Source organism: Xenopus laevis, chromosome 2S, assembly GCF_017654675.1.
Source record: "Xenopus laevis strain J_2021 chromosome 2S, Xenopus_laevis_v10.1, whole genome shotgun sequence".
Classification (NCBI taxonomy): Eukaryota; Metazoa; Chordata; class Amphibia; order Anura; family Pipidae; genus Xenopus; species Xenopus laevis.
The window spans coordinates 135,389,522-135,416,310 of NC_054374.1; the positions used below are offsets into that span (position 1 = coordinate 135,389,522).

The following is a 26,789-nucleotide window of genomic DNA, read 5'->3' on the forward strand; positions in this document are numbered from 1 at the left end:
ATAATTATGTACAATTGCTTTGGATTCCACAGTAGCTCCACAGGGTTGGCAACCTGAAAGGAAACAGGAGATAGAGTGGAGAGAGCTGAAGTGTTAACATCTCTGTGAAGTACCTTGGTACTGACAGCATCTGCTCTGCTTTCAAAATGTGGTTCCTTGTTTTCTCTGGACGGAGCCAGAGATGTAGCAGGCCAGTTGCACTTCTACCAAGTTATAGCAGAAGAGGTGATGACGTGCTCAGTTGTGGCAAGCTGGTATACTGGCAATATATTGGTAAGTGGGGTATAAATTTAGGGTTCTAGCAGTGTACCTGTCATTCAAAGAATAAAGAGGCCAAACAGAACTGTGGTTGCTGGTGCTTTTTTCTTCTTGGCTAGTGTCTTCTTTGTTGCTGTTATTATTGGCCTCTTCATTCTTCCTTTCCATGTTGGACAAATGGCAGCACCCTGAATTTATGACCTTTTGCCTAGGTTACATGTCCATATATTGCTAATCTCTTAGCCTTTACAACAATCCTTTAACCAATCACTTTATAACATCAAATGTATCCATTTTAACATTCCCATTTAGCTCTTAGTCTGCCCTTAACCCTATTATACTTGTGTGTATTAGAAGAAATACATTGTAGCTATGAAATGGAAGGCTAAGTATGTTTATGCTTATTGCAGATCGAACTGCATTTAGGGATGGAAAGACTACAAAACCTGTAGCGAAACATTTTTTGGAACACGGCCATAGGCTTCCGACTTTTAAATACATTGCGATTGATCACATCCCACCACTCCGAAGGGGTGGTGATCGCTCAAACATTCTTCTCCAACGTGAAGTTTTTTGGATAAAAAAGTTAAATACCCTGACCCCCTTAGGTCTTAATGAAAATTGTCCTTTAACATGTTTTTTGCAACAGAGGTGAGATAGTAAGTTTATTATAACACGGTTATAACATTTTTGTAACATGTTTTGCAACATTATGTAACCACTTCTGCCAAGGAGTAATAGGTTTCTGTTATCTTTCTATTCCCTTAAATAGTGATACATTGTATACTATATTATCTGTGTTCTGCCTGCCTAAACCAGGCTCTATAGTTAAGTATTTAAGCGTCTCTGCAGTCTGGTACTTTATCTTGTAATTTGTGTATTATACACTATAAGGTTGTAGCGCTATAGTAAATTGAGTGCACCTTACTCTACTATGGGCTTCACTCCTAGTACATATGCTCCGGATGAGACCTTAAATCTTAGGGAGTGAGCCTTCGCATCGAGGTGGAAGGAGGGTGTAGTGTAACTGTAATCAGGGTGCAAAGAATTGGGCGCCAGTGGTTCTTATAACTTAACCAAATAACAGATTTATTGAGCACAGTATACAATCCTAAGTGGAGTGTACATAGATCAGAACATTGCAGGTTCATACAATACATTGAATAGGCAGTACTCACAACACCTTTGGTCAGTATGATTCTCCTCAGAGATAGGAACAATACATGCAGCTTTGAGGAGGTACACCCAGCTTTCAGCCTTTTCCCTAAGTGGAACCTGAGGGGAATCTATCTACCCTAGGTCTGTACACTTAGTCCCTACTTCTGGGCAATGAGTACCCTGGGATCTTAATCCCACTACAATCCTCGTAGGAGCCTCAGACTGCTCAGCTAAATAATCTGACTGACTATCACTCCTAGAGTGTACTATAAAGGTGAGTAGCCTATTCTTACTAGACCTGACCTGTCTAGGTTCCACTCGAGCTCTGCCTCCTGCACAGGCTAGAGCCAGCACAAGATGGAACCTGATAATCTGGCTTCAGAGCCTTTTATACTCTAGCACAGTGCCATCTGATGGTCACTGTGGGAAACAACAAGAGTCAACAGTACCCCTCCCAACTGGATTTTAGGACCCAATTAGGTGTCCATAACATGGAGGGACTGCCTGCACAAAATACTTGGGGTGGCTATTTACACATCCCTACAAGGTTTTAAAGTGTTTTTATACTGTTGTGTTTCTTTCACAGTGTTCTAACACCTACACGGTTAATAATATATATGCTGGCTTTTCCTTGTGTTCACATGACCTTTACTGGTGCACACGACTGGGTGAGTGTCTTCTAGTTTGTCTATTTAAGATGTTGATTTTTAAACAATCATGGTCTTGATAAAGGTCCTAGAAGGGGACCGAAACGTCGGCCTGTTTTTTAATTAACTTAAATAAAATGATGTTTTTTAAATAACCTATTGAATGGTGTGCACTCACTACTTGTGGACTGCTATTGATAACATTGGAGTAGCACCTGGGTATTTTGTCAATTTCAGTGGAGTGCAGATATACCAAGGCTATATATATATATATATAAATATATTGTTAATGGGCAGTGCAGAGGACCTCTTGTATTTGTCTATATGTATTTTGTGGTCACAGCCTCATTGCACCCCCGCTTATTGGTTTAAAAAACTATTGGTGAGCACAACTTTCCCTTGTTATGGGATAAAGGCATCTTTGGACTGTAGGGAAATAACTTTTGGATTCATGACTGCATGAACTACAGTCCCATCATTCACTATTAAGATCTTACTTTAAATCACACAACTATGATTGCCATATCATCTACTGTCGTGAAATGCGCATGGGTAAAAACACACTGAATTCTATAAGGATAGGCAAACATAATATTGTTTTAACAAAAATGATTCTGGGCATGGGAAATGATGCTGAGCTGCGCCTTGTTGTTTTATGAGAGAACATGTTGTAACATGTGAATGCATAGTAAAGGATCACCGACAAACATCTAAATCAGGGGTGTCCATACCTTTTTACAACAAGGGCTAGATTTTGTGCGGTGAAAATGTGTGGGGGCCGACCATTGAGCCTGACATCAATTCCAAGGTAGCTAGCTTTTGATCAGGATCATTCACTCCTGGAGATGGACGTGTACACGGCGTTTAGGAAGTGGAGTCTGTTTGGACTTATTCCCTGAGCCTCATTTTATTCCCCGAGCCTGCATGTACTGGCACGTAGTGACACACCGCTCTCGCATACTTCATTTGTTTACTGTACTGGCACGTCAGTACGTCTATTGCACCTTCAACGAGAGCGGCGCATCACTCCGTGCCAGTACATGTCTATTGCTGACACCTTCAGCACACAGGTAGCAGTATAGACCAAGTGGCAGATCATTTCACTAATTTGCCCAAATATTACGGCAACGCGATTCCTGATTGCACTGTTCTGGCGGACCACATTAATATTAATTTCATGACAGAGGGCCGGTGTAAATTATAAAATGGGCCGGACTTGGCCATGCCTGATCTAAATGATGTGATGGCATACTCTCTGCATCAAATAGACTTCTGTCCAATATTTTGGATGCCATCAGTGAAGAAGAACATTGTATAGAAAATAATATAAAATCCAATACTCCACTAATTAACCCTTCTTCTGCCAGCAGCCATAAATTGGCCAACAAATAATTTTTACTATTCATTTGAATGTAATTCTGCAATGTGGCAACACAATGGTTAACACTACTGTCTTGCAGCGGCTGGGGTCATAGGTTTGATTCCAGCCAGGGCACTATCTTCAAGGACTGTGTATGTTCTCCCTGTGTCTGTGTGGGTTTCTTCCAGGTAGAGTGGTTTCCTCCCACACTCCAAAAACAAACAAAAAAAAGTTAATTGGCTCCAGATAAAATTGTGAAGAGCTTGTGTTTTTGTGTGTGTGTGTAGTAAAGGACGTTATATTGTAAGCTCCACTGTGACAGGGGAATGATGTAAATGATGTTTAATTTCTGTGAAATGAATAGGGCAGCACTTTATAAATGAATAAAATTAATTAGTTCCCCAGGCTTCTGGAACAATAGTGACAGTCCATCAATGGGAAATTAGCCACATACATTGTTGAATGGTACAACATACTTTGTATTTCAGCTATAGTGCCTCTTTAAGAGTGGTGAATCAGCTAGCAGAACACTGTGCAGATCATGACTAGCGCTCAGGATATGGGTGATTTTGCCTTTTTGGAGAAAACACCCCTCCCAGTCTGAGCCGTCTCTTGTAGAGAAGCCAAGCACAACCACTTGCTTACAGCTCCACTCCTACACTCTACCGCAATGTGCACATACGTTCCTAATAGCTTCAGCTGACGATGTCGAAATGCTCTTGAAATCACGTGATCTTCGGGATGTTACTTTTATAAATAAATTGTGTGAGATATTTAGCTTCTTCTTCTCCCCCGGCATATTAATGTGTGTTTTTATATAATGGAAAAACAAAGCATACATGGTTGAAACATACTCACTGTATAATCTAACTTTATATAGCTAGATGGCTGCTTTATAAATAATCTAGGTTAGAATTACTCAGTTGTCATAGTCATTGTCACAGTGCAACTCCTACTATCAGTTGTATAATATCTTTCCCGGGTACTATACATCTATACAGTTTTAGGGCAAGCCTTGTAATGTATTTTCCTGTATATATATATATATATATATATATATATATATATATATATATATATATATATATATATACAGGTATTGCATCCGTTATCCTAAAACCCATTATCCAGAAAGCTCCAAATTACGGAAAGGTTGTTTCCCATAGACTCCATTTTATCCAAATAATCAACATTTTTAAAACGGGTTTCCTTTTTCTCTGTGATAATAAAACAGTACCTTGTACTTGATCCTAACTAAGATATAATTAATTCTTATTGGACGCAGAACCAGACTACTGGGTTTATTTAATGTTTATATCATTTTCTAGTAGACTTAAGTTATGAGGTTCCAAATTACAGAAAGATCCATTATCTTGAAAGCCCCAGGTCCCGAGCATTCTGGATAATAGGGCCCATGCCTGTATATATATATAATACACAAAAGCCATGAATATCTTGTAAATTATATCCTTATAAACGGTGAGTAGTGATGTCATCAGTTATAAACGGTGAGTAGTGATGTAATTTCTGTCACATGACTCACTAAAATTTGTGTATTATAATAAATAAAGTACCCCCAGTTGTAAAATATGAGGATATTATAAGTTACCTCGGAGTTCCATGACCTGTATAAAAACACTCGGCCTTCGGCCTCGTGTTTTTATATGGTCATGAAACTCCTCGGTAACTTATAATATCCTTATATTTTACAAGAGGGGGTACTTTATTCACTATATATATATATATATATATATATATATATATATATATATATATATATATATATAATAAATCCAGTCTGCTACTTGTCCGATATTAGTAAATTACATATTCCAATGTCACATGTCTAAGTATGATGTAAGATGTAGTTCACTAGGAACAAATAGAGATCTAAGGAGCAAAGCAACATGTGTAATTACAGCAAATGAGCTTGTATTACTTTGCCATAAGGAGTGTGTAGTAATACCTTCAGGGTTTTATATAAAAATAACCTCCAAATCCCACATGACAAAAGAGAACGGTGATTATTAGTTGTATAGGTATGGTATCCGTTATCCGGAAACCCGTTATCCAGAAAGTTCAGAAATACGGAAAGGCTGTCTCCCATAGACTTTTTCCTTTTTCTCTATAAAATAATACCTTGTACAGTATTTGATCCAAGCTAAGATATAATTAATCCTTATTGGAGGCAAAACCAGCCAATTGGGTTTATTTAATGTTTACAAGATTCTCTAGTATTCTCTTAAAGTATGAAGATCCAAATTACAGAAAGATCCATTATCTGGAAAGCCCCAGAGCATCCTGGATAACAGGTCCCATACTTGCAGTAGTATTATCAATAATAATTCTGACCACATTCGATAATAAATGTTGTTTTTTTAAGTCTGGTGAAAAAAAAGGTCTTAGGCATATAAATGGTAATGGAACTATTTAGTGACTTGTAATACCCTTGTTATTTAATGGGGCACACATTAACTGCATATTCCTATATATATTCCAATACTGTATGTCATGACTATATATTCCTATGTGAATTTTCCTGTATATAATAGCTGCTAAGGCTTTGCATCCAAACAGTCCTTTTTGGACACCAACCCTTTCACTCTCCAGGACACGCCAGGACCTACTGACATTAGTGCCAGACTAAATCTAATTTGTAAATTAATTAAGATTAGCAAACCCTGTATTGATACACTTGTGATTCCATACGTTTTGTGTCTTGCACCATGAAAATGGGAGAGAGAATGCTGCTGTGCCATGACATGCCCCATTTTTTAAGCGACAATTGCCTCTCAAGAAAGTGCACCAGCACTTTCAAATAATTTCCTTTTAAATGAATATGGTGGCATATAGGATGGCAAGCATTTTGCCCCGGCCCATGGACCTACTTAACAACTGGTTCACCTTCCAGCTACAATTAAATGTTAATTTAAAGGAGAACTAAACCCCAGTAACAAAAGCCCCCCTTAATTGTCTGCCATCAACCCCCTCCCCGCACTGTGCATTAGTCAAAAAGAAGCCCCTCTTCTGCCTGTTTGCATTTTGGGCCATGTATTAAACTGATGGCAGAGTTTTACTATTAAGTCAACATGAGGAACAGTTTATATTCCTGGAACTCATTAAAAATGGCATGCTGAGTGTACAAAAAAATGCATAAGCACAATAAAATGCAACATGCTGCATCTAAACAAGCACTCTGAAATGCACTGAGTTGATACTCCCATGTGTTAGGGCTCTTCAGACTCCAACTAAGCACATTTTTTTCTGTTACAAATAACCCTCTACACTTTGATAGCTGAATGCATGTCAAGCACAAGAAAATGCAGCATGCTGTATCTAAACAAATAACTGCAACTGGAACGCAAATAGAGTAAAACGCAACTCAGAATGCTCATGAGTACAACCACGCAGAGTATAATGGAATCAATTAGAATCAAAACACAGAAAAAGAATGTCATTGTGTAAGAGCCCTTATACATGACACATTTAGGCCTTGTTTGTGCAGCAATTTACATATTCATTTATTCATGCTGTGAAACTACAATCCCTCAGTCTTCTGTGCCTAGTGCTGGAACTTGTGGTTGTACAAGAGCTGATTGGTTAGAATTGTAAATCACACAGTATAGAACTTATCACATCCTTTTTCCAGTGTGTTTTTCCCCAACTCAGGAAGCTGCTATGATGGGCGGCAACAATATTGGGAAGCTGTGATTAAATAATCAAGGAATTAATCATAATTTAAAAAAAATATATCATGCAGTCCCTGCCACCACCTCCTGCTTTAGTTCATACTAACTGATGATTCGCCGCACATTCTACTTCATGCCAACTGTTATATTTTAACTTACTCTACGTGGAAATACTATATAGTGAAATAAAGTGCAGCATGAAGGTACAAGATATGTAGAAGCAGCTCTTAAGGTATAGCAGAAAGGGCAATTGTCTTGGACCCCCAGCATTCAGCGGGTGAACTCATGGGATATATTGTATTTGTGTAGCAGCAATACACTTGAGAGATCTACAACTATTTCCCCTCCAGCTGTTCCCACCTGTCAATGTGGTTTCTGGGAGTTGTAGTTCACCAACAGATGAAGGATTGCAGTTTGGACATTCCTGATCTCCATTCCTTTGATTGGGCCCCCATCCTTCCTTTCAATAATCTTTAAAAACATATTGACACTAATACAGGCAGTAACCCTGTACTCCAGGCAGCGTGCCATTGTACACTGGTGAAATAACTGGTTCACATTATGACCCAAATTCACTAAGCGCCGAATCGCCTAACGCTAGCGTCAATTTGCTAGCGTTGGGCATTTTCGTTACTTCGCAAATTCACTAACGAACGATGGCGTAAATTCGCTAGTGTTACTTCGCACCATTATGCCTGGCGAATTTTCGCTACGGACGTAACTACGCAAATTCAATAATGCGCACAGTGTACTGAACGCTACCTTTTACGCTAGACTTCCTTCGCCACCTCAGACCAGGTGAAGCGCAATAGAGTAGAAAAAAATTTTATTTGATGTTTTGAAGGTTTCCCAGGCATTTGTAGTGATTCTACGTATTCCTCCATTGAAATTTGAATTTGGCGCCGTATGCAAATTAACCATCGCTAGCGTAACTTCGCTTCGCTTAGCGAATCAACGCTAGCGCAACTTCGCAACCTTACGCTACCCCTGTGCGCAAATCCGTATTTTAGTGAATTTGCGGAGCGCTGGCGCAACTACGATTCTCAGTGAATTTGCCCCTATATTTTGTGGGGGGATTGTAAATGAACTGACATGTATAGAATAAGAGATCTGCCTTAATCATATGGGCTATATATAGCCCGGTCCATGGGGTCTGCTGTATTGTAGTCCCTTCAGTACTGTAAAAGTTGCTGCCTGTCTGTGACGGGGGTGCAGTATGCATGGGGCTAAGCTGGGACCCCTGAAGATAATTTTGCAGCGGGCTTGGCCGGCTTTATTTATGCCACTGGATTAATGTTTGGTATAAGAATAAAAAGTTTGGGAGGATCGTGTACCTTGAAATGAAGAGTGGGTCCTTATAGTTTAGGAAGTCTGAGGCCCCCATCAGGAGGTTGGGGAAAGTGTCTATATCATGAATGTCCAGCCTGCAGATTGAACTACAACTCTCACAGCACTTCTGACAGACGCTATGTGGCAGCTGTTGCTCAATATAACATACTTTCAGCAAGTGTAAACAACTTGTGCCATCAGACACTTCACTTCATCATCCTAAAGCCAGATTGCCGGCAATGTGGGGAAACTACAGGCAAGTCCCCAGGAGTGGGCAGCTGTTATTAACCATTTCCTACCACATAACCCTATCAACGTGTGTGAGCAAAGAGTTAATGTCAGCAGCAGCAACTGCTTCAGCTGTGGTTCCACAGTCCCGCCCAAAGGTCAGGGTGACGGTGCTGCTAGTGAATGGGGCACAGGAAGGACGTACCCAGCTCGTCAGCCGCCCCCTTCCCCTCCTACTGCTGGGGCATTCCCACCTCCAGGAGGGACTTGTCACGTCCTTTTTTCAGTGTGTTTTCCCCCCCTCCTCACTTTCTGACTGGAAGCTGCTGTGAAACCAAATAGACAGAAGAAGAAGAAGAAGAAGAGTTGGGGCTGCTGTGCCAGGTGTCTGTGCCAAGGTTCCTGATCCAGGGGCTTCAGTTACAAGGTAAGAGTGTGGCAGGGAACATGACAGCTCCTGTCAGACACTCTCTTGTCTGCTCATTGGACAGCACGGGGGGGGGGACATTAGTACATTCCACTTCATGTCAAACTCTGTTACACTGTAACCAGCGTATCCGACTGTATGTACTGTACTCACTACGTGCTGGACAGACACAGAGAGAGAGGCTAATGGCAGCCTGTATGGCACACAAGACATGTAGTAACAGGGTTTATGGTATTTGCAGAGATGGCATTTTACCTCCCCCCCAGTGTGTATCTGTGTAAGAGGTGTTAGTTGTGTTTACTTTACACATCAAGCTGTAACCTCTAGCTGTTATTGGACTGCAACTCCCAGCACCTGACTGCCAGCGAGAATTCTTGAGAGTTGTAGTTTAATAACAGAACAAAGTTGTAGGTTGGACATTAGGGATGGGCGAATTTGACCCCTTTCATTTCGCCAAAGATTTGCCGCCGGCGAAATGTCGCAGACGTCCATTAAAGTCAATCGGTGGTTTTTATTTTTTTTGACGCACGCCGCGATACAAGTCTATGAGCGTAATTTTTTTGTGAAAAAATTCACCCATCCCTATTGGACATCCCTGATCTTCATGAAGGGCCCTATGGCCCTTGGTCTCTAGCTCTGGCCCTATGGAGCAGATTCACTTATTATTGGTTGTACGTATACAGCTATTGAGTTTTGTGTGTTTGGAGTTCATTAACAACAACTAGGCACATACAGTATTTAAAGGGGATCTACAGTATCATAAAAAATGTAATATAAGCTTCATCATACTGAAATAAGAAACAATATCTTCACTATCCCTCTTTCAGCATCTGTTTGTCTTCATTCTGTCTTCATGCAGCAGTCAGATATTTATTGACAGTTAGATCCAATATATCTTATGGGGGGGCTCCCTTTCCTAGCAGACGTATTAGTGCTCACTCAAGTAACTGATTTCAGTACAATCAAAATCTAACAAAATTACTGCCTTTTGCCTTTTGTAGAGAGACATGGGGGCAAATTCACTAAAGAGCGAAGCGCCTAACACTAGCGCAAATTCGCCAGCGTGACGTCATTTCATTACTTCGCCGATTTACTAACGGGTGCTGGCGTAAATTCGCTAGCGAAGTGGACCTACTCTAGCGCTATTTTGAACCCTTAAGCCAGGCGAAGTTGCGCTATGGCGAAGGGACGTAACTACGCTTATTCACTAACTTGCGCATTTTACTGAACGTTACCTCTTGCGCCAGACTTGCCTTCGCCATCTCAGACCAGGTAAAGCGCAATAGAGTAGATAGGGATTGCTTAAAAAAAAAGGTGAAATTTTTTCTATGTCCCAAAAAAACGCTGGCGTCTTTTCCTTTTTTAAGGGTGATAGGCTGAAAAAGATCATACATTTTTTTGGGGGTACCATCCTTCCCCCCTACATTTCCTAACATATGGCACCTAAACTATACAGTGGGCACATGTATAAGGCAAAATAACACCTCTATTTTATTCTATGAAGCTTTCCCAGGCTTGTGTAGTGTAATGTATTTGCTGCTACATATACGTCCATTGTACTTTAACTTGGCGCCGTATGCAAATTAGGCATCGCTAGCGTAACTTTGCTTTCCTCGACGAATTAACGCTAGCGCAACTTCGCTACCATTCGCCTCCCTGAGCACAACTTCGGATTTTAGTGAATTAGCGGTGCCCTGGCGAAACTTTGCCTGGCGAAGTGCGGCGAAGCCTGCGCTAGCGCAACTCCGCTGGTTAGTGAATTTGCCCCTAGATGTCTGGTGATTTTTATCGAGTGAGCTCTAATACATCTTCTAGGCAAAAGGAGTCCTTCTAAAAGATATATTGGATCTAAAGCTGGCCATAGATGCAAAGATCCGATCGTACGAATCATCGTACGATTGGACTTTCCCATCTCCCGACCCGCCACTAACCATTCAGATCAAAGTCTTACCAGTCAGATTAGTTAAAGAACAGATCAGCAATGTTCTGCCCCTGACAGCAATCGTACGATATCTATGTCCAACCAAAGCTAGTGACAGTCTCCCACTGAAAATCGTACGATCGGCAATATTAGAGATATTATCGGCAGCCGACAGAAATTTTCTAACCTGTCAGATCGACCAAACGACCGATCTCCGCCGGACGAAAAATGTCGGGACTCTCCACACACGGTTCGAAAATCGTACGAATCCTCGATTCGTACGATCGGATCTTTGCATCTATGGCCAGCTTAACTGTCAATGAATAGCTGACACCCAACTCCTGCATAAAGACAGAATGAAGAGAACCAGATGCTGAGAGAGGAATAGTGAAGATACATTTTTAATTGATTGGATTTCAGTACAATGAAGCATATATTCAATTTTCATTTTCACGATAGTTCCCCTTTAAGCTGCCTGGCGTGTGTATACATACAGCACATATTCGTCCTAGATATTGAGCAGCCATAGGTGATAGTGATACTGGTAAATCAGCAATCTCTAGCCCAGGGCTACTGAGCCATGTCTGGACTAGAACTGAAACAGTATAATTGAAGTTGTAGTTCAGCTGCATCTGATAAGTGGAAGGAGTAGAAAATATCAACTTTAAAGATTTACCATTTTTTCAGAACTACCAGCTGCCCACCTACCAACCTATCCCCCCCCACCAACTTATCCCCCCAGACTGGGGAAGGTGTACTGTTTTGTCATGGATTACAGGAGTCCCCAACCTTTTTTTACCCATGAGGCAAATTCACATCTAAAAAGAATTGGGGAGCAACGAAACATTAAAAAATGTTCCTGGATTGACAAATAAGTGCTGTGATTGGCTGTTTGGACTGGAAGCCTACAGGAGACTCTGTTTGGCAGTGGCCCTGTTTTCTTGAAACCAAAACGTGCCTCAAAGCCAAGAATTCAAAAATAAGCACCTGTTTTGAGGCCACTGGGAGCAGCATCCAACGGGTTGGTGAGCAACAAGTTGCTTGTGAGCCACTGGTTGGGGATCGCTGGATTAGTTCGATAGACTGTGTTCTCTATACTGTGTGCTTTGTAATGTTATCTGACCAGCTGTTGATAAACTACCAGTTTTAGCACTTACCACATACTGTATACTCTTAGATCAGTTTGTTTGAGAAGTACCCACATGAGAGGATTTCCCCCCAATATACTCACCTTGGCTAACCTGTACTCTGCACTGACACCATGGAAAGAAAGAAACAAACAAGTAACTTCACCAGATAAATCCGATCATCGGCCCTAGGGCAAAACAATCGAATTACAATGATGGCAATACGAGCTTTCGAATCAAGGATTGTATCAACTAGCTAATGTGGTCCTTGATCTGATGGGATCTGACATCTGTCAATTTTCTGCCAGATATTGGTCGAAAGGCCCCATACACAGGCAGATAAGCTGCCGAATTGGTCTAAAGGACTAAATGGCAGCTTAAATCTGCCCATGTATGGCTATTTTCGGGGGAAGATGGACATTTTAGTTTGACAATTTAGGGAAGGTAATATCTTGCTGTGTAGATATAGAAAACTGGCTGCTGCCCAGATGTTCAACCACAGCTGAATGGCTTCACGTCTCCCATCACTGATATGTAGATAAGCTCATGTGTGTGTCCTAGTCATTAAAGTATGCTTCTTACATTTCTGTTCTACATGTAACTGATTATCTTTGTAAAGTGATACCCAAATGTGTCTGCATAAATTAAGGATAATCATAATCCTCTTTTACTGTCAGCATCCATCAGATGAGGTTATTATATTTATATAATTGGCCTATGTGCTAAGTACCATAGGTTCTCCCTGTGCACTTTCGGTTGAGCTGTCACGCCTGATTAGCTCTTCTTTACTCAGGTGGGTTAAAGAACTGCTCTGAATAACAATGGACTTTTTTTCTTAGCCTATGGCGCAATGGCTGTATTCTCTACCAGCATTTTCTAACTAGTAGAGAAGCTAATCATAGCGGTTCAGCCTTTCATTTTGTTCAGTGAAATCCATCTGTCTCTAACAATGACAGGTAGATTTTGGCCAGAAATCTCACAAGTAAGTTTGTTTTTGTCATTATGTGTTAAAAACTGTAATGTGTTGCTATTGTGAGTCTTAATGCTGGAGGGTGCAACCAGGAAGAATAAAGTGGAATCAGTTGGTTGATAATGTATCAAACACATAAATAAGGGACCCCTGTGTAAGGACCATTGTGTATGGGTTGGTCAGTGCATTAATCAGTATACTGTTTTGGGTTCTGCAGTTTTGCACTGAATAAACACTGGCTGCTTGAGTTCCCTCTGCCGTGTCTCCTTGGAATTTATTTTGTGAACTAATATTTCCTTACATTGCTAAAATGTACCCTCCAAACAAACTGCATGTCTCTCCATGTGTGTATTCACAAAGGTGGTGCAAACTAACACTGGAATTAATACGATTAATTAACAGCATTTATTTTAAAGTACTGTCATGGGTCCTACTTGGCATAGTTCAATGTTGGTGTACCATGTTTTGGAATTTTTGAGCTCCAGCTTGCTTGTGATTATTAATTGTAATTATGTTTTATAAGGAATGGGCTACATTTGTAGAAATACTAGAGCCGGGATGTACAAAAATGGTGTTAAAGTAAGTTAGGAAATTGGAGTAAAATATTTGTTTGTCCCAGGGAAACATTAAACAACAAAGTCACCTGAGCGCAACGTTTTTTATATCACACCAAAAAGTTGAAGTTAAGCAGTTTTGCCATTTTAACTCTGTCTTTTGTGACATTATTAATGTCAGCAAAATGTTGTCAATAATGGCAAAAAATGTATACCAACTTCAGCTTGGAGTATGTTGTGCTCCAGATTGGTAGGGAGAAATTTGGTAGCAAAAGAACTAAAGTGGTGTTCACTCTCAAAACTGCAATATTCCTGAAATGAAGTATGACTTTTGTTAATTTGACGTTCCAATTTAACTCCAATAATATTTTATTTAGGTGGTCCTAGATTGAAAGATCACTCATTTGGTGCGGTTGCCAAACCAGTAGATTATACCCCTATATGACCACCTTGAGGTTGTCCGTTTGGGATTAAGCCCACATCAGGACCTATATGATCCTTGCCTTGGTTTTCCATAAGATATCAGTCAAGTAGGCCTGTCAGTGTCAGGGAGCCGGGATGCTCCCACCAGGGAGGTTGTCAGGATCAAGGAGGAAGCCCACAAAGGGATCAAGGTGTCCAAAAGGGTTAAACAGAAGGCTTATCAGAGTCCAGGCAAGAGTTCAAGCGCAGGCAGAATAATAAGCAAAGTCCAAAGTCCAGGCAAGAGGTCAGGCAACAATCAGGAACCAGATATAGTCTCAAAATAGTACACAGGAAACCCAGGAAACACACAGTAATGATTCCTATACTTGGGAGCCATTCTGGTGTCTTGGTAGCGTTTTTATATTTAAATTTGGCGCCATAGTGACATCATTGGCGTCCTTGCACCGACGTCGATGCGCTGACGTCATTGCGCCAGCGCCGATACCCACGTGGCGGCCATGGGCGCCGCCATTTTGGGAGCTACTCCGGCAGGGAAGGATACGCCGCCCGGAGCTCCTGGAACTGCTCCGGGCGGTGATCGTGACAGTCAGTGGGTCCTATACATGAGCACATTAGCTACTGACCTGAAGGGACCAAATCGTCAGCTTAAGGCTGTGGGCCCACGGGTTGAAGACTCCACTGCTCTTAGCCTGTATATTTTTGCATGTATGGAGAAGTGCTCTGGCCTCTGCTCCATTGATATAAATGATATCCTCCTGTGTGCAGTGAGATGTAGCAGAACAGAAGGAGAGGTCAGCCAAATAGGCAAAAGGAGGCATCTTTGGGTCGACCTCTACTCCGCTGCATGTGTGCGTATGCAGGCAGAGGGCATCTAATGTATCTGCTTCTCTGAGCCTGCAAAAATACACAGGATAAGGGAATGGAGGCTTCAGGCCATGTGCCCGCAGCCTTAATCTGTCTGTGTATGTTACTCAATTTTTAGTTTACTCTGAGAAATGATTAAATTGCATCAAAAGGGGTCATTTATAAACACAGCTAATTTCTACCTAGACAGTAACCCATAACAATCACTGAGATATTCGCTTTCATCGCTCTACTTGCAGCTGGCTGAAAAAGGTAACCACGACTTGTTGCTATCAGGGCCGGATTTCTGTTTAGGCCTCCTCAAGGCCAAAGTAAAACACCCACCCCTTCGCGAGCATTCCCTCCCCCCACAATCGCTTCCTTCCCTCCTGCAAGCGCACGCATGCGCATTCTCCCTCCAGAGCACCGGGGAATACGTCGGCGGGCTGTTTAACAGCAGTGTGTCCCCACCGCTTCTAATTGAATTGAAATGAGTGGCATGCCGCCCCAAAAATCATGCCACCCTAGGCCCGGGCTTTTGTGGCCGTTTGGGGTTATTGCCCAGATACATATTTTCCCAGTGTTTATAAATGAGCCCCTCCCCATGTCAAGCACATTTTTGCAGAAAAGTTCCCACATTGTAGTTAAGGATACTGATCAGATAACAAACTAAGCTCCATAAATATGGACAGCAATTTGAATTACTGTCTATTCTTCTCTCTTCTGGACTTGTTAATAAATCCACAATAGGGTTATAAATATCAGAAAAAAATCCTCTTCTATCGCTGCTGTCCCTGATACCTGTTATGTATTACACCATACGTAATCTACTGAATATTTTTTCCATTTGTGGTTGGGCATAACCCACCTGGACGAAACGAAAGTGCCACATTTCTTATAGCACATAATTTTTGTTCTATAATTGTGCATGAAGGGGCATTCATAGCAGCCATAGACAACTGTTGCCTGTTTACTGTCTGGCAGAAGAAAATCATTTTGCCTTCAGCTATTTCTGAATTTTTAAAATGGCCCCTATATGGTTTTTGGGCTGGTCTGTTACATTTTTCTTTGGAAAAAGAAAACTGTAAGGAAGTTATCTGCATTATTTCAAGATGTGTAAGGTTTACATGATTTCTCTTTAATTCCAGTATTTTAAGAAAAGGTGAGGTGGATGCTGGGAATAATAAGATAACCATGCTTGTAGTCTGACTGCAGTTTGAATAGCTCTGTAGTGTCAGTTAATGGCTCAGACCGGTTATCGTGACATATGAATCCATTTACCCCTATTGGACACAACCATATTTGACCAGATTGTTTTAACCAGTGAGCCAGTACGAGCAGTGCAATGATGCCAGTAGACGATCCTCTTCCATTATGTAGCCATGGCAGAGGTTATTGACATTGGGAGATGCCGAGGTGTATCTTATGTCTTTTTGTCAGAATGTTCTCCCTAAAATTGTAGGACACTTTTGTGTATGCAAAGTATATATGATTTTTCTTTTCATTCATACCCTCAATGTTACTTTTCTTTTAAAAGAGCTATGAGCTATCTCTCCATGTGCTGTGCTGGTTTATTATTTTAATTGAGGAAAACCAAGAATCATCAGTGGCTCAGAGTGTTTTATTGTTGTGATTTTTCTCCAAAGGGTTTTGGGGGGGGGAGTAATACAGGTCTGAAATGCTATATGTGCTATTGCCTTTAACAGGTGTCAAAGTTTATGGCAAACCTGTACTCTTGGACCCTGACACCAAGGAAAGAAAAGAAACAAGTCACTTCACCAGATAAAAGCTGCAACTTCCGGCTGTATGACTGAAGTGACTGACCTTAGATTGTTTACTTTAAAGTGAACTTTGTCAGCACCATAAACAGACGAGTGATAATACCCAAGTTTTTCAAAAGGATCAAAGATGTTTTTTTTTTAGACATAATGGACTATTTGCTGTTTAAAAGAAATGTTTAAAATTGGTCATTGTGTTAAAATTCCTATCATGACTTTGTTTTAACTTTTTAAGGCTTTGGTCAGTCATGATCTATTCTAAAGTGTTACAAGCTTATCACATTGATGGCTCACTTCATGGATTGATTGGGAGGTTTTACGCTGTGTTTTTCAAAATTTGTTGATCAAAATTCTCCAAATATCTAACAGTCATACCAATTGATGCCTACAGAAATTAGACAGAAATGCCAACATGGATGATTTGGCCTGAAAACTGGAATCATATTTGATATCTCCTGTGCTTGCGTATTCACACAGTAAATTTGAGGAGTAGGAGGACAAGTGTCTAAGTCTGCATTGGTGGGGGGGGGGGGGTCAGTTTGGATACAGGGAGTACAAAGAGATTTGCTCATAGTACAAGTTGATCCAGGGACTAGTCCGATTGCCATTTTGGAGTCAGGAAGGAATTTTTCCCCCTCTGAGGCTCTGAGGTTTTTTTGCCTTCCTCTGGATCAACTAGCAGTTTATTGTAAACCTTGCTAGGAGGACCTGAACAGAAAAAAGAAGACCCTAAATAAGCATAATTTAGCCTTCCAAATAGCTAACCAAATGTAGTTAATGTTCTGTTTCTGTGTATTGTGCTACAAATGGGATGCCGTTTTGCTTTCCATATGCATGGACATCCAAAAGTCTAAACTACTTGCCACTATATCAGAAGACTTTGGTGGCTAGCAGCATGCCATTTCCCACATGTTTTAGTGATGCATGAGAAATAAAGGAATCCTCTGTGTATGCAAGAGGCCCTTTTCTGCAATCATTGGGACCCAAGAGAGATGATGGTATAAATAAAGATTTTTCTACTTTTTGATACATTTTTGTTGTCCTGTTTGTGGTGTGCCAAACAACTACTTTTTCCTACTTACAGTTTGTCCGCTCCCCAGAGCTGAGGATCTGAGGCTGAAGCACCTGCGCCACTATTCTATTCTATAAGATGTTCTGTGCTCCAAGCACTTTTTAAAATATGCTGGTAAAACCAAAATGGAGAATGTTCCTATCATTAAGGATATTAGATTTTGAGCTTTCCAACTGCTGGGAACTCTAGCCCCAAGCTTGGCTGGGAACTGTAAATTGTAATAGTTTGAGTAATGCATTTCCTTATTACCTTTACAATCTATTGATCTACAAAGATAATAGTGCACCCAATATTTTCCATAAAATAGAGGAGGAATTTTGGTTTAGTGGAAAAAAAATATTAAAATATATTTTAATATAAATACCCTTGGTTTGTGTGCTTTTATCTTTTTTTTTTAAAGAATATGCACATTGGTCCATGGCATAAGGTTAGTGTTTTGACTGACTGGCAGAGCGCATTCCCTGTCCTTTGGGGATTAGAAAAAAATGTGACTTAGAAAATGTTGAAATGGCACCAATTCAGGCAAGGGTTTAAGAAACCACACAATTTATGCCTGATAAACTGGTACAAACAGTACACACAGGCCCAATTCCAGGGACAAGTGGTGATCAGTATTCTTATTTCTTGGTAATGCCTAAGCACATCCATGTTGTTGGAAAATGGGATGTAATCTCTCAAAATATTCTAGTCTATTCAAATGTTTTTTCTTTTGCTCATTTATTTGCATTAAAATTGAAAAAGCAAAAAATATTAGAAACAAAAGCATATGGTCTAGTTGTATTAGCTTTTGTGACATGAGGATGCTACTCTACTTACTATTCGGTATTTTAGGCTGAGCCCTCCTTCACCGAAACCATAGAGCATCTCTTTATTTAACTTGTTCATTAATGACTTAGGGGAGGGTGTTGTAAGTAATGTATCAGTGTTTGCAGATGACACTAAATTATCCAGCCCAATTAATTGCATCCTGGATGTGGCATCCTGTTAATATGATCTTGACAAACTGGCAATCTGGGCAGCTAAGTGGCAAATGAGATTCAATGTTGATAAATGTAAAGTCATGCACCTGGGATGTAAAAATATCCAAGCCACTTATACCCTTAATGGGACTGCACTAGGCAAATTCATTATGGAAAAGAACCTTGGAGTCCTTGTAGATGATAAACTTGGCTGTAGCAAGCAATGCCAGTCAGCAGCATCAAGGGCAAATAAGGACTTGAAGGGGAAGGAAACCTCCTCGGCGCTAACCCCCCACCCCCCTCCCGTGTATTGCCCCCCTCCCTCCTCCCCCCTGGCCTACCCCTCCCGCTGGGCAAATGCCCCTAACTTGTTACTTACCCTTCTGCGCAGGTCCAGTCCAGGGAGTTCACAGCCGACATCTTCTTCCACGCGATCTTCTTCCTCCTTTGACCGGCGCATGCGCAGTAGGATCATTTTGCCGGTACGATCTACTGCGCATGTGCGTGACTTTTGGCGCATGCGCAGAAGATCCGTACCAGTGAAATGCTCCTACTGCGCATGCGCCAAAACGCCGGTCAAAGGAGGAAGAAGATCGCGTGGAAGAAGATGTCGGCTGTGAACTCCCTGGACCTGTGCAGAAGGGTAAGTAACAAGTTTGGGGCATTTGCCCCGCGGGAGGGGTAGGCCAGGGGGGAGGAGGGAGGGGGGGCAACACACGGGAGGGAGGGAGGGGGGTTAGCGCCGACGAGGTTTCCTTCCCCTTTGAGCTGTATTAAAAGGGGCATAGAGTCACGGGAGGAGGGGGTCATTCTTCCACTGTATAGAGCACTTGTAAGGCCCCATCTAGAATATGCCGTACAATTTTGGTCTCCATCACTCAAACAGGACATTATTGTATTAGAGAGGGTACAGAGAAGGGCAACTAAGCTGGTAAAAGGTATTGAAAATCTTATTATGAGGAAAGACTGGCCAAATTGGGGATGTTCACGCTGGAGAAGAGGCGCTTAAGGGGTGATATGATGAATATGTATAAATATATAAGGGGATCATATAATAATCTCTCTAATGCTTTATTTACCAGTAGGTCTTTCCAGCTGACACGAGGTCACCCATTCCGATTAGAAGAAAAGAGGTTCCGCCTAAATATTCGGAAGGGGTTTTTTACAATGAGAGCTGTGAAGATGTGGAATTTTCTCCCTAAATCAGTTGTACAGGCTGATACATTAGATAGCTTTAAGAAGGGGTTGGATAGCTTTTTAGCAAGTAAGGGAATACAGGGTTATGGGAAATAGCTCATAGTCCAAGTTGATCCAGGGACTAGTCCGATTGCCATTTTGGAGTCAGGAAGGAATTTTTTCCCATTTTTGCAAAATGCTGAGGTTTATATTGACACCTTCCATTTACAGAAATTGCTGTATCATTAAATACACAGAGTTGTCACGAGCCACGTTTCCTGGAAGCCAAAGCAAAACACTGTATTCACATACCTGTGCTGAAATCTGAGAAAGCAAACAGATCACGTAAACTGTAAAGGTCCAGTTGGAAATATCTACAGCTGCTCGTTTTTGCAGAAATGCATTGTTTTATTTAGACATAAAAGAATCATTCACAGTGACTGAAGTATAAATTAAGCAAAATTATTGTTCAATCAGGACTCATTGTGAAAGTGTGGGGCTGGAAGCAAAATGCCTGCCTTTCAGGTTGCATACCTACATGCAGGTATTTGCAATGTTCTCAGGAATGCAGAGCTACCTGCATTCAGCAGCTTTGTATTCCTGAGTGGGAGTCTGGATGTTGTATGTGAGCAATCCTTTAGCACCAGTGGTGGTGCAAGATGCAGGCAAGACTACTTTAGATATAGGATTTATTATCTGGAGTGATTTTGGCTTTACAGGGGAAAGGGCTTTACAGGGAAGGGGTTATTCCATAAATTTGATCGCCCTACCTTAAGGGCTTGTACTGATGAGCACTCAAACTTGTGCTCCCCTGCTTCTGTTTTAAAGCGTCACAGGGGAGCACAGGATGTAATGCAAAAAGCTCTTTTAAATGGCCCTGTACTGACAGAGGTGCATGTAGGCACCAAACTAGGGTTGCCATCTGTCGGAATTTCACTCAGACAGCCCGGTATTTGGTATTAGGAAATCTGGACAGGACATTTAAAGTAATGACATGGCGATCAGCCAAGTAGAAAATTATCCACGGCACACAGGCTGCTGCAAGCAATGAACCCCTTGCACGTTTATTGCGGAAGTGAGCAACGTTTCGGGGTCACGCCCCTTTGTCAGCCAATCATTGATTGCCACGTTATCAGCCCCACCCCTGACTTCATCAGTCCCACCTCAGACTTCACCGCCCCAGACTTCACCGGTAACCCTATACCTAATGCAGGTAAAACGCAACATGCTGCAGTGTCATTATGGGCCCCTTTAAATGAATTACATGCCCAGCGGCTGAGCATTTTAAAACGGAAAGAGGGGAGCACAAGTTTAAGCCCAAAGTCTACTTAAAAAAAATTAAATATTAAATTAATGCCACCAATATGAATGGATTCAGTCTAGTTAACATCAAAGACAAGTTGCTATATTATTACAGAGTAATAGGTAAGCAAATATAACCATTGGGGGTACCTTTTCTTATGTTTTAAGTGATTCCACTATCTTGCCTTCCTTTGCTTGGTGTCAGGATTAGAAACTGGTGAAACCCGATTTCACGCCTAAATTCATTTAATTATAGTGGAGAAAACAGACCTAGAAAACTGAGCAGAACAGAAAAATGCCAAGATGGAGTGGTGATCTCAGATTTGCAGAGAAAGATGAATGGGCATAACAATGTTAATAATACAGAACTAGTCGTATTGGGAAATATCAGCTGTACTTAGTTTAATTGATAAAGTTCTATAATCCTACAGCTGCTATGGGGTAAAATTATTAAGGCTAATTCAAACCTTTGTTGTTATTTCTTTTTGGCTACCGCCGAGCTGCTCAACAGTTCCAGCCAAACCCCAACCCCTTTCCTGTTCTTCATTACAGAATATTGGAATTACCTGAGTAAATCAGGGCCATTGGCATACATCAACTTGTTTTGTATTTTGGCAGTTTAGTCCTACCTTTCAAGAAAGACAGAATATGTTGTACTGTGGCTCAAGCAATGGGATTGCCAAACATGTACTGTGTTGTACAATTAAATAAAAGCTTCAGGTTCCTGGGCTATGTAATGTGAATATTCATTGTGCTTGTGAAAAAGTCGAAGCAAGTCTGGCTTATTCTTTACATTAGTTCAGCTTACTTGTTACTGATAGCTATTACTCTCACTTTAGTTTATTTGTAAACTCAATTACTTTCCTCCCTTTTGCTGTTCCTGCAAAAGGGAAGACTTTATAAAGACTTTATTAAAAAAATCCTACAAGTTGGTGCTACTTTGCCTTTTACCTATTTCCTCTGCAGTTTAATCACCCAATGCTTCTTTGTAATGTACTTTAGCCACTGACATGGCTGGGCATAAGCTCAGAGATTTTCCCTAAAGATACCATTACAATTACCTTTGTCGCCTGTTTTTAAACAAGTGAGCCCGGGTTCCAAAGATTACAGTTTCCTAGAGAGCAAACCCAGAAATCAAACATTCCTTTGCCTTTTTCCGCCTTTTTTTTTGGTGGATACAATAATTACAGATGTTATTTTAACTTAGGTACTTGCAGGATGCTATAACTGAAATAATTCTCTAGTGTTTGAATCACTGATCATCAATACATTTTCATGTGTATGAAGTTCCTGAAAGAACTGGCCAGTCTGTGCAGTCTTGGCAGGCTTGAGCACCATGGTGAGCACCTAATGTTGAGCTTGTGGGAATAAGTGTAAGTCAGTCTCTACATCTAATGGCATATATATCCTGTTCATTCCTATCTAAATTAATTTTGCTGCACAATTCACCTAAGTTTCAATATTAAAGTGGGCAAACAACAGATCACAAAAAATTCTAGTTTTTTTCCCCTCAGAAAAAATAGTGTTTTCCTCTTTAAAACTCCAAACAGAAAAAATCTGACTATAATAACCCCCTAACTGTAGATTTTACTATCACAATAGCTATCACAACACTAGTCCAATTAGAAAATGTTCCATTTTCAACCTCTCTTTGTAGTCTATCTTTTAGCCAATTCTCTATCCAAATACAAAGACTATGTTCCCAGCCAACATTCCTTAATTTAACCAGTAACCTTCTGTGTGGCACTGTATCAAATGCTTAAAGGAATTGTTCAGTGTAAAAATAAAAACTGGGTAAATAGATAGGCTGTGCACAATAAAAAATGTTTCTAATATTGTTAGTTAGCTAAAAATGTAATGTATAAAGGCTGGAGTGATTTTATGTATAACAAGTCAGTCAGAACACTACTTCCTGCTTTTCAGCTCTCTTGGTTTACACTGACTGGTTACCCTGGCTACCAGGCAGTAACCAATCAGAGACTTGAGGGGGGGCCACATGGGTCATATCTGTTGCTTTTGAATCTGAGCTGAATGCTGAGGATCAATTACAAACTCGCTGAACAGAAATGTACCATGCAAGTCACTGACTAACTCAGAGTTATAGAGCTGAAAAGCAGGAAGTTGGATTCTGGCTGTTTTATTAGACATCTGTTCACTCCAGCCTTTATACATTACATTTTTGTCTAACTAACTATATTAGAAACATTTTTTATTTTGCACAGCCTATCTATTTACCCAGTTTTTATTTTCACACTGAACTATTCCTTTAATCAAAGTCTAAGTAGATCACATCCAATGCCATTCCAGGGTCGAGGTCCCTGCTCACCTTTTCATAAAAATAAATTAAATTAGTCTGGTAAGATCTATTACACATAAACCATGCTGGCCTGAACTCACCACTGAGCAATTCCCCAGTCTCTCGGCACCGTGCCAGACCTCAATGAATCCTAAAAAATTAAGTAAAGAGGTTTGGCAACCACAGAACTAAGCTTGCTTAGTAACCTGGGATGAATACCATTTAGTCCCAGACCTTTGTTTATATGAACATGTTCTATTCTCTTTTAACAGGTATTGCACAAAGTTTGGATGACTGAAATTCAAAACATTTCTTGAAGTCCATCTATTTTAACATTTTCACCTACAAAGCACATTTTCACTTTCTTCCTTTTTACACGCTTGTAATTTGCCCTCCTCTTCCACCCCCACCCAGATTTAATTTCCTTTTTCTTTTCCCGCTTTTTATCTAACATCCTACTACCTATCTTGCTCAGCAGTAGAACTGTGTGCCACAGCTCAAGCAAAGTCATTTTGAAAAAGGTATATGAATTCAAACTTACATAAACTGAAAAACTTTGCCCTTGCACTTTATTGCCTGTTCAAGGAAAAATCAGTGAAAGATAAACATTACTTATTAACATTATATGAAGTAAATCATTCCTAATAATTTTTTTCTGCCTTCTTGCCCATTGTGCAGCAGTGCAGAATAAGTTTTGGCCAGGAATATCAGTTTGGGATAACCTATAGCTTTGGTCACACATGCCATATTGCCTGACTTTTTTCTGGCAAAGTTGTTAGTGACAAAGGTTTTCCTTGGATTCATTGAGTAAGACACAAATGCACAACTGTTGTGAGTGGGAGAAGGGCATTCTGAGCTGACATATTGGTACCAATTAACCCAATCATAATAAGTTTAAGGACACACGGGCAGATTCGGGGAGATTAGTCACCCCGGCGACAAATTGTCTCTTCTTCGGGGTGACGATTTCCCTGAACTGCCTTCCCTTACCTTCCTGCTGGTGATTTTTCATTATAGCCAGCGGTAAGGTAGGGGAAGGCAGTTCAGGGAAATTGTCGCCCGTAGAAGAGGGGATTTATCGCTGGGGCGACTAATCTCTCCAAATATGCCCTTACCCTAATAAATGAAATTGCAGGGGCAACTTTCATCACGCAGCCAGGCAACAAATGTTGAGATGGCATAAATCTCTTTCTTTTCCTTTGATACTCTATGAGAACTTATTCTGGAAAGTATTGGGTTCTGCATTTCCATGTATTTTACTCAGTTTTTAAATGTTTATTCAGCAAAACAGAGTCACATGCACACCAGGGAAATTTGCTGGCTCCCGCATGTTTACGTTTCACCTTTTCATGCTTGGCTTTTAACTTGGTATCTTATTATTATTTTACAACAGATAAGGTGTTTGAGAGGTTGTTTATGGTATCCACTTTTTTTTTTACTTAAAGGAGAACTAAAGCTTTACTATAGAAGTATTCTAAAAAATGTTGTACATTATGTTTTGGGCATCTTTACTAAACCAAGGCAACAACAGCCCTTTAGCAATAAAGTGTCTGTGTCTCCAAAGATGCCCCTGTAGCTCCCCGTCTTCTTTTCTGCTGATTCACTGCACATGCTCTGGGCATCTGTCACTTACTGAACTTAGGGACCCACTCACAATATACAGTACACATAGAATAGAAATGTCACAATATAAGGATGATTAGTAATTAATACAGATTATTACATGTCAGCACAGAAACCAGTGTAACTAGCATCATAATTTAATAATCAACCTTGTAATATCAACTTATATTACAGACAAACCTCATTTTCAGCTTGTAAATTTGTGATGGCCCCCTAAGCTTAGCTTCTCAACAGCTGCTCAGAGCCCACTGAGAATGTGAGTGTCACAGACACTTTCCAAGATGGTGACCCCCTGTGACAAGTTTGAAGTCCTGGATCATTGCTGCTATTGACAAGCTGAAACTTTAGGCTGGTGCAATACGTTCAGTATATAAAATATGACATTTTTAGCCATATTAATTTTTAGGGTTTAGGTCTCCTTTAAGAGCCATTATATTGGTCTTTTATGAATTTAAATTGTTAATATATAGGCTTTGCATATTATGTAATGCCAAAAGTAATTTCACCAGATTCACTTTGGCAAACGTGGATAACGAGCACCTAGTTCATTTTAAAGTTCAAGTTTTACAAATGCTCAGTTCCATTCTTCTCAGGAACGAAGGGGGGATCAATACACATTGCAGCTCTGGTGTTGTATATTTAGAAGAAGACTTCAGAGGAACCTCTCAGAAACATTATTCACTAGCATTTCTGCTGAAATAAAACTTGGAATTAATTCTATTACTATTACTAAAACTACATTTATGCCAGCTTGGAGTGCGTCCAAACATTTGCAAACATTCACACGAGTTGGGCTTCCCTATAAATACGACAGAGTGTTCTCATTTATTCAAATATCTTTATCTGAACATTGACATACCCCTTTAAGGTTTTTTGTCAAATAAAATTAAAGACACACAAGCCCAATAGATTCAAGGAGGCATTCTACTTATTTTTTAATAAAATGGCCTTTTGGTGCATTATTGTATTTATGTTGACAGATGCTTTGTACTGTAATTTTCCTAAAGTTATTATAATATTTTGTGTATATGTTAAAAAAATACTCTGCACTCAATAACCTTGCCACACTCAATCTAATGAATATTTATAGGAAAATGAAAGCAGAGAAAACCCTGCATATCAATTGTGTATATATGGCATGCTGAATCTCCTGATTCCTGCTTGATGAAAAACGGGAAGGGTGTGTGTGTCTATAGACAAGGATGCTATATTTAGTTTGCTAATTGATACTTTGGTGATTCATTTATGTTGTTGACAAATGTCTTTAGATTTATTGACAAGCACAGTAACAATCTGGAAGCTGCAGACCTGTTTCAGTACTGGGTTGTATGGTATGGTCGAGACATAAAGTAGGCTACTGTATATAAATATGTGTTTACAAGGATCACTGGATAAAACATTCTAATAAACCTGTGACCTCCCTTCACTCACAAGTCATTCATTGGGTATCATGTTTGGTCTGCAGTCCAAACATGCAGTCATTACACGCATAGGATGACAGCAACATGCATGTTTTTATGAAAGATGTACACAGGTGACCTGGGCCACAAAGCTAGCAGTCTTTTATTATTTTAACCTTTTTTTCTTTTTTATCAGCTTCAGTATCAAATCCTCAGCTATTAATGTTGGCATTTGTGATTTCTGGA

At 40.4% G+C, this 26,789-nt stretch overlaps 1 protein-coding gene across 1 annotated transcript in view; it reads left to right on the forward strand.

The window, feature by feature from the left end:
- Positions 1-8,959: 8,959 nt before the first annotated feature.
- The window catches only part of vdr.S (vitamin D receptor S homeolog), a 62,400-nt gene continuing 44,570 nt past the window's right edge, over positions 8,960-26,789 (forward strand). Inside the window, 1 exon segment of the mRNA NM_001085819.2 lies at positions 8,960-9,096. The gene's annotated coding sequence lies outside the window, so the exon portion shown is untranslated.